Here is a 9,308-nt window from a genome sequence, read left to right as displayed (position 1 = left end):
TTTAGATTTTGTTTCACAATAGATTAAATAGGACTATGGATTAAAGCATTTAACGTCAATGGCCATTCTAAGCTGAATGTGCCTGCTCTCGTCAGAACACAGAAGTTACACAGCTTAAGGCCTCGCTAGTACCAGTGTTGGAGACTGTCTGGGAATCCGTGGTGCGGTAGAATTTTTATTATGTCGTTTAGATTTTGTTTCACAATCGATTAAAAAGGACTATGGATTAAGCATTTAATGTCAATGGCCATTCTAAGCTGAATGTCCCTGCTCTCGTCAGATCGCAGAAGTTACACAGCTTAAGGCCTCGCTAGTACCAGTGTGGGAGACTGTCTGGGAATCCGTGGTGCGGTTGACTTTTTATTATGTTGTTTAGATTTTGTTTCACAATAGATTAAATAGGACTATGGATTAAAGCATTTATTGTCAATGGCCATTCTAAGCTGAATGTGCCTGCTCTCGTCAGATCGCAGAAGTTACACAGCTTAAGGCCTCGCTAGTACCAGTGTGGGAGACTGTCTGGGAATCCGTGGTGCGGTTGACTTTTTATTATGTTGTTTAGATTTTGTTTCACAATAGATTAAATAGGACTATGGATTAAGGCTTTTAATGGCAATGGCCATTCTAAGCTGAATGTGCCTGCTCTCGTCAAATCGCAGAAGTTACACAGCTTAAGGCCTCGCTAGTACCAGTGTGTGAGACTGTCTGGGAATCCGTGGTGCGGTTGACTTTTTATTATGTTGTTTAGATTTTGTTTCACAATAGATTAAATAGGACTATGGATTAAGGCTTTTAATGGCAATGGCCATTCTAAGCTGAATGTGCCTGCTCTCGTCAGATCGCAGAAGTTACACAGCTTAAGGCCTCGTTAGTACCAGTGTGGGAGACTGTCTGGGAATCCGTGGTGCGGTCGACTTTTTATTATGTCGTTTAGATTTTGTTTCACAATCGATTAAAAAGGACTATGGATTAAAGCATTTAATGTCAATGGCCATTCTAAGCTGAATGTGCCTGCTCTCGTCAGATCGCAGAAGTTACACAGCTTAAGGCCTCGCTATTACTAGTGTGGGAGACTGTCTGGGAATCCGTGGTGCGGTTGACTTTTTATTATGTTGTTTAGATTTTGTTTCACAATAGATTAAATAGGACTATGGATTAAGGCTTTTAATGGCAATGGCCATTCTAAGCTGAATGTGCCTGCTCTCGTCAGATCGCAGAAGTTACACAGCTTAAGGCCTCGTTAGTACCAGTGTGGGAGACTGTCTGGGAATCCGTGGTGCGGTTGACTTTTTATTATGTCGTTTAGATTTTGTTTCACAATCGATTAAAAAGGACTATGGATTAAAGCATTTAATGTCGATGGCCATTCTAAGCTGAATGTGCCTGCTCTCGTTAGATCGCAGAAGTTACACAGCTTAAGGCCTCGCTAGTATCAGTGTGGGAGACTGTCTGGGAATCCGTGGTGCGGTTGACTTTTTATTATGTCGTTTAGATTTTGTTTCACAATCGATTAAAAAGGACTATGGATTAAAGCATTTAATGTCAATGGCCATTCTAAGCTGAATGTCCCTGCTCTCGTCAGATCGCAGAAGTTACACAGCTTAAGGCCTCGCTAGTACCAGTGTGGGAGACTGTCTGGGAATCCGTGGTGCGGTTGACTTTTTATTATGTCGTTTAGATTTTGTTTCACAATCGATTAAAAAGGACTATGGATTAAAGCATTTAATGTCAATGGCCATTCTAAGCTGAATGTGCCTGCTCTCGTCAGACCGCAGAAGTTACACAGCTTAAGGTCTCGCTAGTACCATTGTGGGAGACTGTCTGGGAATCTGTGGTGCGGTTGACTTTTTATTATGTCGTTTAGATTTTGTTTCACAATCGATTAAAAAGGACTATGGATTAAAGCATTTAATGTCTATGGCCATTCTAAGCTGAAAGTGCCTGCTCTCGTCAGATCGCAGAAGTTACACAGCTTAAGGCCTCGCTAGTACCAGTGTGGGAGACTGTCTGGGAATCCGTGGTGCGGTTGAATTTTTATTATGTCGTTTAGATTTTGTTTCACAATCGATTAAAAAGGACTATGGATTAAAGCATTTAATGTCAATGGCCATTCTAAGCTGAATGTCCCTGCTCTCGTCAGATCGCAGAAGTTACACAGCTTAAGGCCTCGCTAGTACCAGTGTGGGAGACTGTCTGGGAATCCGTGGTGCGGTTGACTTTTTTTTATGTTGTTTAGATTTTGTTTCACAATAGATTAAATAGGACTATGGATTAAAGCATTTAACGTCAATGGCCATTCTAAGCTGAATGTGCCTGCTCTCGTCAGATCGCAGAAGTTACACAGCTTAAGGCCTCGCTAGTACCAGTGTGGGAGACTGTCTGGGAATCCGTGGTGCGGTTGAATTTTTATTATGTCGTTTAGATTTTGTTTCACAATCGATTAAAAAGGACTATGGATTAAAGCATTTAATGTCAATGGCCATTCTAAGCTGAATGTCCCTGCTCTCGTCAGATCGCAGAAGTTACACAGCTTAAGGCCTCGCTAGTACCAGTGTGGGAGACTGTCTGGGAATCCGTGGTGCGGTTGACTTTTTATTATGTCGTTTAGATTTTGTTTCACAATCGATTAAAAAGGACTATGGATTAAAGCATTTATTGTCAATGGCCATTCTAAGCTGAATGTGCCTGCTCTCGTCAGATCGCAGAAGTTACACAGCTTAAGGCCTCGCTAGTACCAGTGTTGGAGACTGTCTGGGAATCCGTGGTGCGGTTGACTTTTTATTATGTCGTTTAGATTTTGTTTCACAATCAATTAAAAAGGACTATGGATTAAAGCATTTAATGTCAATGGCCATTCTAAGCTGAATGTGCCTGCTCTCGTCAGATCGCAGAAGTTACACAGCTTAAGGCCTTGCTAGTACCAGTGTGGGAGACTGTCTGGGAATCCGTGGTGCGGTTGACTTTTTATTATGTCGTTTAGATTTTGTTTCACAATAGATTAAATAGGACTATGGATTAAAGCATTTAACGTCAATGGCCATTCTAAGCTGAATGTGCCTGCTCTCGTCAGAACGCAGAAGTTACACAGCTTAAGGCCTCGCTAGTACCAGTGTGGGAGACTGTCTGGGCATCTGTGGTGCGGTTGACTTTTTATTATGTTGTTTAGATTTTGTTTCACAATCGATTAAAAAGGACTATGGATTAAGCATTTAATGTCAATCGCCATTCTAAGCTGAATGTCCCTGCTCTCGTCAGATCGCAGAAGTTACACAGCTTAAGGCCTCGCTAGTACCAGTGTGGGAGACTGTCTGGGAATCCGTGGTGCGGTTGACTTTTTATTATGTTGTTTAGATTTTGTTTCACAATAGATTAAATAGGACTATGGATTAAAGCATTTATTGTCAATGGCCATTCTAAGCTGAATGTGCCTGCTCTCGTCAGATCGCAGAAGTTACACAGCTTAAGGCCTCGTTAGTACCAGTGTGGGAGACTGTCTGGGAATCCGTGGTGCGGTTGACTTCTTATTATGTCGTTTAGATTTTGTTTCACAATCGATTAAACAGGACTATGGATTAAAGCATTTAATGTCAATGGCCATTCTAAGCTGAATGTGCCTGCTCTCGTTAGATCGCAGAAGTTACACAGCTTAACGCCTCGCTAGTACCAGTGTGGGAGACTGTCTGGGAATCCGTGGTGTGGTTGACTTTTTATTATGTCGTTTAGATTTTGTTTCACAATAGATTAAATAGGACTATGGATTAAAGCATTTAACGTCAATGGCCATTCTAAGCTGAATGTGCCTGCTCTCGTCAGATCGCAGAGGTTACACAGCTTAAGGCCTCGCTAGTACCAGTGTGGGAGACTGTCTGGGAATCCGTGGTGCGGTTGAACTTTTATTATGTAGTTTAGATTTTGTTTCACAATCGATTAAAAAGGACTATGGATTAAAGCATTTTATGTCAATGGCCATTCTAAGCTGAATGTCCCTGCTCTCGTCAGATCGCAGAAGTTACACAGCTTAAGGCCTCGCTAGTACCAGTGTGGGAGATTGTCTGGGAATCCGTGGTGCGGTTGACTTTTTATTATGTCGTTTAGATTTTGTTTCACGATCGATTAAAAAGGACTATGGATTAAAGCATTTATTGTCAATGGCCATTCTAAGCTGAATGTGCCTGCTCTCGTTAGATCGCAGAAGTTACACAGCTTAACGCCTCGATAGTACCAGTGTGGGAGACTGTCTGGGAATCCGTGGTGCGGTTGACTTTTTATTATGTCGTTTAGATTTTGTTTCACAATCGATTAAAAAGGACTATGGATTAAAGCTTTTAATGTCAATGGCCATTCTAAGCTGAATGTGCCTGCTCTCGTCAGATCGCAGAAGTTACACAGCTTAAAGCCTCGCTAGTACCAGTGTGGGAGACTGTCTGGGAATCCGTGGTGCGGTTGACTTTTTATTATGTCGTTTAGATTTTGTTTCACAATAGATTAAATAGGACTATGGATTAAATCATTTAACGTCAATGGCCATTCTAAGCTGAATGTGTCTGCTCTCGTCAGATCGCAGAAGTTACACAGCTTAAGGCCTCGCTAGTACTAGTGTGGGAGACTGTCTGGGAATCCGTGGTGCGGTTGAATTTTTATTATGTCGTTTAGATTTTGTTTCACAATCGATTAAAAAGGACTATGGATTAAAGCATTTAATGTCAATGGCCATTCTAAGCTGAATGTCCCTGCTCTCGTCAGATCGCAGAAGTTACACAGCTTAATGCCTCGCTAGTACCAGTGTGGGAGACTGTCTGGGAATCCGTGGTGCGGCTGACTTTTTATTATGTCGTTTAGATTTTGTTTCACAATCGATTAAAAAGGACTATGGATTAAAGCATTTAATGTCAATGGTCATTCTAAGCTGGATGTGCCTGCTCTCGTTAGATCGCAGAAGTTACAAAGCTTAACGCCTCGATAGTACCAGTGTGGGAGACTGTCTGGGAATCCGTGGTGCGGTTGACTTTTTATTATGTCGTTTAGATTTTGTTTCACAATAGATTAAATAGGACTATGGATTAAAGCATTTAACGTCAATGGCCATTCTAAGCTGAATGTGCCTGCTCTCGTCAGATCGCAGAAGTTACACAGCTTAAGGCCTCGCTAGTACCAGTGTGGGAGACTGTCTGGGAATCCGTGGTGAGGTTGAATTTTTATTATGTAGTTTAGATTTTGTTTCACAATCGATTAAAAAGGACTATGGATTAAAGCATTTTATGTCAATGGCCATTCTAAGCTGAATGTCCCTGCTCTCGTCAGATCGCAGAAGTTACACAGCTTAAGGCCTCGCTAGTACCAGTGTGGGAGACTGTCTGGGAATCCGTGGTGCGGTTGACTTTTTATTATGTCGTTTAGATTTTGTTTCACGATCGATTAAAAAGGACTATGGATTAAAGCATTTATTGTCAATGGCCATTCTAAGCTGAATGTGCCTGCTCTCGTCAGATCGCAGAAGTTACACAGCTTAAGGCCTCGCTAGTACCAGTGTGGGAGACTGTCTGGGAATCCGTGGTGCGGTTGACTTTTTATTATGTCGTTTAGATTTTGTTTCACAATCGATTAAAGAGGACTATGGATTAAAGCATTTAATGTCAATGGCCATTCTAAGCTGAATGTGCCTGCTCTCGTCAGATCGCAGAAGTTACACAGCTTAAGGCATCGCTAGTACCAGTGTGGGAGACTGTCTGGGAATCCGTGGTGCGGTTGACTTTTTATTATGTCGTTTAGATTTTGTTTCACAATAGATTAAATAGGACTATGGATTAAAGCATTTAACGTCAATGGCCATTCTAAGCTGAATGTGCCTGCTCTCGTCAGAACGCAGAAGTTACACAGCTTAAGGCCTCGCTAGTACCAGCGTTGGAGACTGTCTGGGAATCCGTGGTGCGGTTGATTTTTTATTATGTCGTTTAGATTTTGTTTCACAATCGATTAAAAAGGACTATGGATTGAGGCATTTAATGTCAATGGCCATTCTAAGCTGAATGTCCCTGCTCTCGTCAGATCGCAGAAGTTACACAGCTTAAGGCCTCGCTAGTACCATTTTTCGAGACTGTCTGGGAATCCGTGGTGCGGTTAACTTTTTATTATGTTGTTTAGATTTTGTTTCACAATAGATTAAATAGGACTATGGATTAAAGCATTTAACGTCAATGGCCATTCTAAGCTGAATGTGCCAGCTCTCGTTAGATCGCAGAAGTTACACAGCTTAAGCCCTCGCTAGTACCAGTGTGGGAGAGTGTCTGGGAATCCGTGGTGCGGTTGACTTTTTATTATGTCGTTTAGATTTTGTTTCACAATCGATTAAAAAGGACTATGGATTAAAGCATTTAATGTCAATGGCCATTCTAAGCTGAATGTGCCTGCACTCGTTAGATCGCAGAAGTTACACAGCTTAACGCCTCGCTAGTACCAGTGTGGGAAACTGTCTGGGAATCCGTGGTGCGGTTGAATTTTTATTATGTCGTTTAGATTTTGTTTCACAATCGATTAAAAAGGACTATGGATTAAAGCATTTAATGTCAATGGCCATTCTAAGCTGAATGTCCCTGCTCTCGTCAGATCGCAGAAGTTACACAGCTTAATGCCTCGCTAGTACCAGTGTGGGAGACTGTCTGGGAATCTGTGGTGCGGCTGACTTTTTATTATGTCGTTTAGATTTTGTTTCACAATCGATTAAAAAGGACTATGGATTAAAGCATTTAATGTCAATGGTCATTCTAAGCTGGATGTGCCTGCTCTCGTTAGATCGCAAAAGTTACAAAGCTTAACGCCTCGATAGTACCAGTGTGGGAGACTGTCTGGGAATCCGTGGTGCGGTTGACTTTTTATTATGTCGTTTAGATTTTGTTTCACAATAGATTAAATAGGACTATGGATTAAATCATTTAACGTCAATGGCCATTCTAAGCTGAATGTGTCTGCTCTCGTCAGATCGCAGAAGTTACACAGCTTAAGGCCTCGCTAGTACCAGTGTGGGAGACTGTCTGGGAATCCGTGGTGCGGTTGAATTTTTATTATGTCGTTTAGATTTTGTTTCACAATCGATTAAAAAGGACTATGGATTAAAGCATTTAATGTCAATGGCCATTCTAAGCTGAATGTCCCTCCTCTCGTCAGATCGCAGAAGTTACACAGCTTAAGGCCTCGCTAGTACCAGTGTGGGAGACTGTCTGGGAATCCGTGGTGCGGTTGACTTTTTATTATGTTGTTTAGATTTTGTTTCACAATAGATTAAATAGGACTATGGATTAAGTCTTTTAATGTCAAAGGCCATTCTAAGCTGAATGTGCCTCCTCTCGTCAGATCGCAGAAGTTACACAGCTTAAGGCCTCGCTAGTACCAGTGTGGGAGACTGTCTGGGAATCCGTGGTGCGGTTGACTTTTTATTATGTCGTTTAGATTTTGTTTCACAATCGATTAAAAAGGACTATGGATTAAAGCATTTAATGTCAATGGCCATTCTAAGCTGGATGTGCCTGCTCTCGTTAGATCGCAGAAGTTACACAGCTTAACGCTTCGCTAGTACCAGTGTGGGAGACTGTCTGGGAATGCGTGGTGCGGTTGACTTTTTATTATGTTGTTTAGATTTTGTTTCACAATAGATTAAATAGGACTATGGATTAAAGCATTTAACGTCAATGGCCATTCTAAGCTGAATGTGCCTGCTCTCGTCAGATCGCAGAAGTTACACAGCTTAAGGCCTCGCTAGTACCAGTGTGGGAGACTGTCTGGGAATCAGTGGTGCGGTTCACTTTTTATTATGTCGTTTAGATTTTGTTTCACAATCGATTAAAAAGGACTATGGATTAAAGTATTTAATGTCAATGGCCATTCTAAGCTGAATGTGCCTGCTTTCGTCAGATCGCAGAAGTTACACAGCTTAAGGCCTCGCTAGTACCAGTGTGGGAGACTGTCTGGGAATCCGTGGTGCGGTTGACTTTTTATTATGTCGTTTAGATTTTGTTTCACAATAGATTAAAAAGGACTATGGATTAAAGCATTTAACGTCAATGGCCATTCTTAGCTGAATGTGCCTGCTCTTTTCAGAACGCAGAAGTTACACAGCTTAAGGCCTCGCTAGTACCAGTGTGGGAGACTGTCTGGGAATCCGTGGTGCGGTTGAATTTTTATTATGTCGTTTAGATTTTGTTTCACAATCGATTAAAAAGGACTATGGATTAAAGCATTTAATGTCAATGGCCATTCTAAGCTGAATGTCAGTGCTCTCGTCAGATCGCAGAAGTTACACAGCTTAAGGCCTCGCTAGTACCAGTGTGGGAGACTGTCTGGGAATCCGTGGTACGGTTGACTTTTTATTATGTTGTTTAGATTTTGTTTCACAATAGATTAAATAGGACTATGGATTAAGGCTTTTAATGTCAATGGCCATTCTAAGCTGAATGTGCCTGCTCTCGTCAGATCGCAGAAGTTACACAGCTTAAGGCCTCGCTAGTACCAGTGTGGGAGACTGTCTGGGAATCAGTGGTGCGGTTGACTTTTTATTATGTCGTTTAGATTTTGTTTCACAATCGATTAAAAAGGACTATGGATTAAAGCATTTAATGTCAATGGCCATTCTAAGCTGAATGTGCCTGCTCTCGTCAGATCGCCGAAGTTACACAGCTTAAGCCCTCGCTAGTACCAGTGTGGGAGACTGTCTGGGAATCCGTGGTGCGTTTGACTTTTTATTATGTCGTTTAGATTTTGTTTCACAATCGATTAAAAAGGACTATGGATTAAAGCATTTAATGTCAATGGCCATTCTAAGCTGAATGTGCCTGCTCTCGTCAGATCGCAGAAGTTACACAGCTTAAGGCCTCACTAGTACCAGTGTGGGAGACTGTCTGGGAATCCGGGGTGCGGTTGACTTTTTATTATGTCGTTTAGATTTTGTTTCACAATCGATTAAAAAGGACTATGGATTAAAGCATTTAATGTCAATGGCCATTCTAAGCTGAATGTGCCTGCTTTCGTCAGATCGCAGAAGTTACACAGCTTAAGGCCTCGCTAGTACTAGTGTGGGAGACTGTCTGGGAATCCGTGGTGCGGTTGACTTTATATTATGTCGTTTAGATTTTGTTTCACAATAGATTAAAAAGGACTATGGATTAAAGCATTTCATGTCAATGGCCATTCTAAGCTGAATGTGCCTGCTCTCGTCAGAACGCAGAAGTTACACAGCTTAAGGCCTCGCTAGTACCAGTGTGGGAGACTGTCTGGGAATCCGTGGTGCGGTTGACTTTTTATTATGTCGTTTAGATTTT

The 9,308-nt window shown here is 41.7% G+C and overlaps 41 pseudogenes; all 41 read left to right on the top strand.

The window, feature by feature from the left end:
• Window positions 1-54: 54 nt before the first annotated feature.
• On the top strand, window positions 55-173 carry LOC142668455 (5S ribosomal RNA; annotated as a pseudogene).
• A 66-nt stretch (window positions 174-239) lies between these two features.
• LOC142668735 (5S ribosomal RNA) lies at window positions 240-358 on the top strand (annotated as a pseudogene).
• A 67-nt stretch (window positions 359-425) lies between these two features.
• Window positions 426-544, top strand: LOC142668497 (5S ribosomal RNA; annotated as a pseudogene).
• A 253-nt stretch (window positions 545-797) lies between these two features.
• LOC142667882 (5S ribosomal RNA) lies at window positions 798-916 on the top strand (annotated as a pseudogene).
• A 67-nt stretch (window positions 917-983) lies between these two features.
• Window positions 984-1,102, top strand: LOC142669029 (5S ribosomal RNA; annotated as a pseudogene).
• A 67-nt stretch (window positions 1,103-1,169) lies between these two features.
• On the top strand, window positions 1,170-1,288 carry LOC142668858 (5S ribosomal RNA; annotated as a pseudogene).
• Window positions 1,289-1,355: 67 nt separating this feature from the next.
• LOC142667965 (5S ribosomal RNA) lies at window positions 1,356-1,474 on the top strand (annotated as a pseudogene).
• Window positions 1,475-1,541: 67 nt separating this feature from the next.
• LOC142668734 (5S ribosomal RNA) lies at window positions 1,542-1,660 on the top strand (annotated as a pseudogene).
• Window positions 1,661-1,727: 67 nt separating this feature from the next.
• LOC142668116 (5S ribosomal RNA) lies at window positions 1,728-1,846 on the top strand (annotated as a pseudogene).
• A 67-nt stretch (window positions 1,847-1,913) lies between these two features.
• Window positions 1,914-2,032, top strand: LOC142667838 (5S ribosomal RNA; annotated as a pseudogene).
• A 67-nt stretch (window positions 2,033-2,099) lies between these two features.
• On the top strand, window positions 2,100-2,218 carry LOC142668732 (5S ribosomal RNA; annotated as a pseudogene).
• A 67-nt stretch (window positions 2,219-2,285) lies between these two features.
• On the top strand, window positions 2,286-2,404 carry LOC142668980 (5S ribosomal RNA; annotated as a pseudogene).
• A 67-nt stretch (window positions 2,405-2,471) lies between these two features.
• Window positions 2,472-2,590, top strand: LOC142668731 (5S ribosomal RNA; annotated as a pseudogene).
• Window positions 2,591-2,657: 67 nt separating this feature from the next.
• Window positions 2,658-2,776, top strand: LOC142668845 (5S ribosomal RNA; annotated as a pseudogene).
• Window positions 2,777-2,843: 67 nt separating this feature from the next.
• On the top strand, window positions 2,844-2,962 carry LOC142668804 (5S ribosomal RNA; annotated as a pseudogene).
• Window positions 2,963-3,029: 67 nt separating this feature from the next.
• LOC142667868 (5S ribosomal RNA) lies at window positions 3,030-3,148 on the top strand (annotated as a pseudogene).
• A 66-nt stretch (window positions 3,149-3,214) lies between these two features.
• LOC142668791 (5S ribosomal RNA) lies at window positions 3,215-3,333 on the top strand (annotated as a pseudogene).
• Window positions 3,334-3,400: 67 nt separating this feature from the next.
• Window positions 3,401-3,519, top strand: LOC142668962 (5S ribosomal RNA; annotated as a pseudogene).
• A 67-nt stretch (window positions 3,520-3,586) lies between these two features.
• Window positions 3,587-3,705, top strand: LOC142668410 (5S ribosomal RNA; annotated as a pseudogene).
• Window positions 3,706-3,772: 67 nt separating this feature from the next.
• On the top strand, window positions 3,773-3,891 carry LOC142668062 (5S ribosomal RNA; annotated as a pseudogene).
• A 67-nt stretch (window positions 3,892-3,958) lies between these two features.
• LOC142667767 (5S ribosomal RNA) lies at window positions 3,959-4,077 on the top strand (annotated as a pseudogene).
• Window positions 4,078-4,144: 67 nt separating this feature from the next.
• On the top strand, window positions 4,145-4,263 carry LOC142668106 (5S ribosomal RNA; annotated as a pseudogene).
• A 67-nt stretch (window positions 4,264-4,330) lies between these two features.
• LOC142667845 (5S ribosomal RNA) lies at window positions 4,331-4,449 on the top strand (annotated as a pseudogene).
• Window positions 4,450-4,516: 67 nt separating this feature from the next.
• Window positions 4,517-4,635, top strand: LOC142668019 (5S ribosomal RNA; annotated as a pseudogene).
• A 67-nt stretch (window positions 4,636-4,702) lies between these two features.
• LOC142668494 (5S ribosomal RNA) lies at window positions 4,703-4,821 on the top strand (annotated as a pseudogene).
• Window positions 4,822-5,074: 253 nt separating this feature from the next.
• On the top strand, window positions 5,075-5,193 carry LOC142668253 (5S ribosomal RNA; annotated as a pseudogene).
• Window positions 5,194-5,260: 67 nt separating this feature from the next.
• LOC142668729 (5S ribosomal RNA) lies at window positions 5,261-5,379 on the top strand (annotated as a pseudogene).
• A 67-nt stretch (window positions 5,380-5,446) lies between these two features.
• On the top strand, window positions 5,447-5,565 carry LOC142668485 (5S ribosomal RNA; annotated as a pseudogene).
• A 67-nt stretch (window positions 5,566-5,632) lies between these two features.
• LOC142667836 (5S ribosomal RNA) lies at window positions 5,633-5,751 on the top strand (annotated as a pseudogene).
• Window positions 5,752-5,818: 67 nt separating this feature from the next.
• LOC142668934 (5S ribosomal RNA) lies at window positions 5,819-5,937 on the top strand (annotated as a pseudogene).
• Window positions 5,938-6,934: 997 nt separating this feature from the next.
• LOC142668103 (5S ribosomal RNA) lies at window positions 6,935-7,053 on the top strand (annotated as a pseudogene).
• Window positions 7,054-7,120: 67 nt separating this feature from the next.
• Window positions 7,121-7,239, top strand: LOC142668307 (5S ribosomal RNA; annotated as a pseudogene).
• Window positions 7,240-7,306: 67 nt separating this feature from the next.
• LOC142668547 (5S ribosomal RNA) lies at window positions 7,307-7,425 on the top strand (annotated as a pseudogene).
• Window positions 7,426-7,492: 67 nt separating this feature from the next.
• LOC142668476 (5S ribosomal RNA) lies at window positions 7,493-7,611 on the top strand (annotated as a pseudogene).
• A 67-nt stretch (window positions 7,612-7,678) lies between these two features.
• LOC142668131 (5S ribosomal RNA) lies at window positions 7,679-7,797 on the top strand (annotated as a pseudogene).
• Window positions 7,798-7,864: 67 nt separating this feature from the next.
• Window positions 7,865-7,983, top strand: LOC142668906 (5S ribosomal RNA; annotated as a pseudogene).
• Window positions 7,984-8,050: 67 nt separating this feature from the next.
• LOC142668343 (5S ribosomal RNA) lies at window positions 8,051-8,169 on the top strand (annotated as a pseudogene).
• A 253-nt stretch (window positions 8,170-8,422) lies between these two features.
• LOC142668894 (5S ribosomal RNA) lies at window positions 8,423-8,541 on the top strand (annotated as a pseudogene).
• A 253-nt stretch (window positions 8,542-8,794) lies between these two features.
• Window positions 8,795-8,913, top strand: LOC142668796 (5S ribosomal RNA; annotated as a pseudogene).
• Window positions 8,914-8,980: 67 nt separating this feature from the next.
• LOC142668830 (5S ribosomal RNA) lies at window positions 8,981-9,099 on the top strand (annotated as a pseudogene).
• A 67-nt stretch (window positions 9,100-9,166) lies between these two features.
• On the top strand, window positions 9,167-9,285 carry LOC142668815 (5S ribosomal RNA; annotated as a pseudogene).
• The last annotated feature ends 23 nt before the right edge of the window (window positions 9,286-9,308 follow it).

Source organism: Rhinoderma darwinii (genome assembly GCF_050947455.1).
Source record: "Rhinoderma darwinii isolate aRhiDar2 chromosome 1 unlocalized genomic scaffold, aRhiDar2.hap1 SUPER_1_unloc_11, whole genome shotgun sequence".
Taxonomy (NCBI): Eukaryota; Metazoa; Chordata; class Amphibia; order Anura; family Rhinodermatidae; genus Rhinoderma; species Rhinoderma darwinii.
The sequence above is the reverse complement of the archived record's forward strand: the minus strand, read 5'-3'. Positions and strand labels throughout refer to the sequence as shown.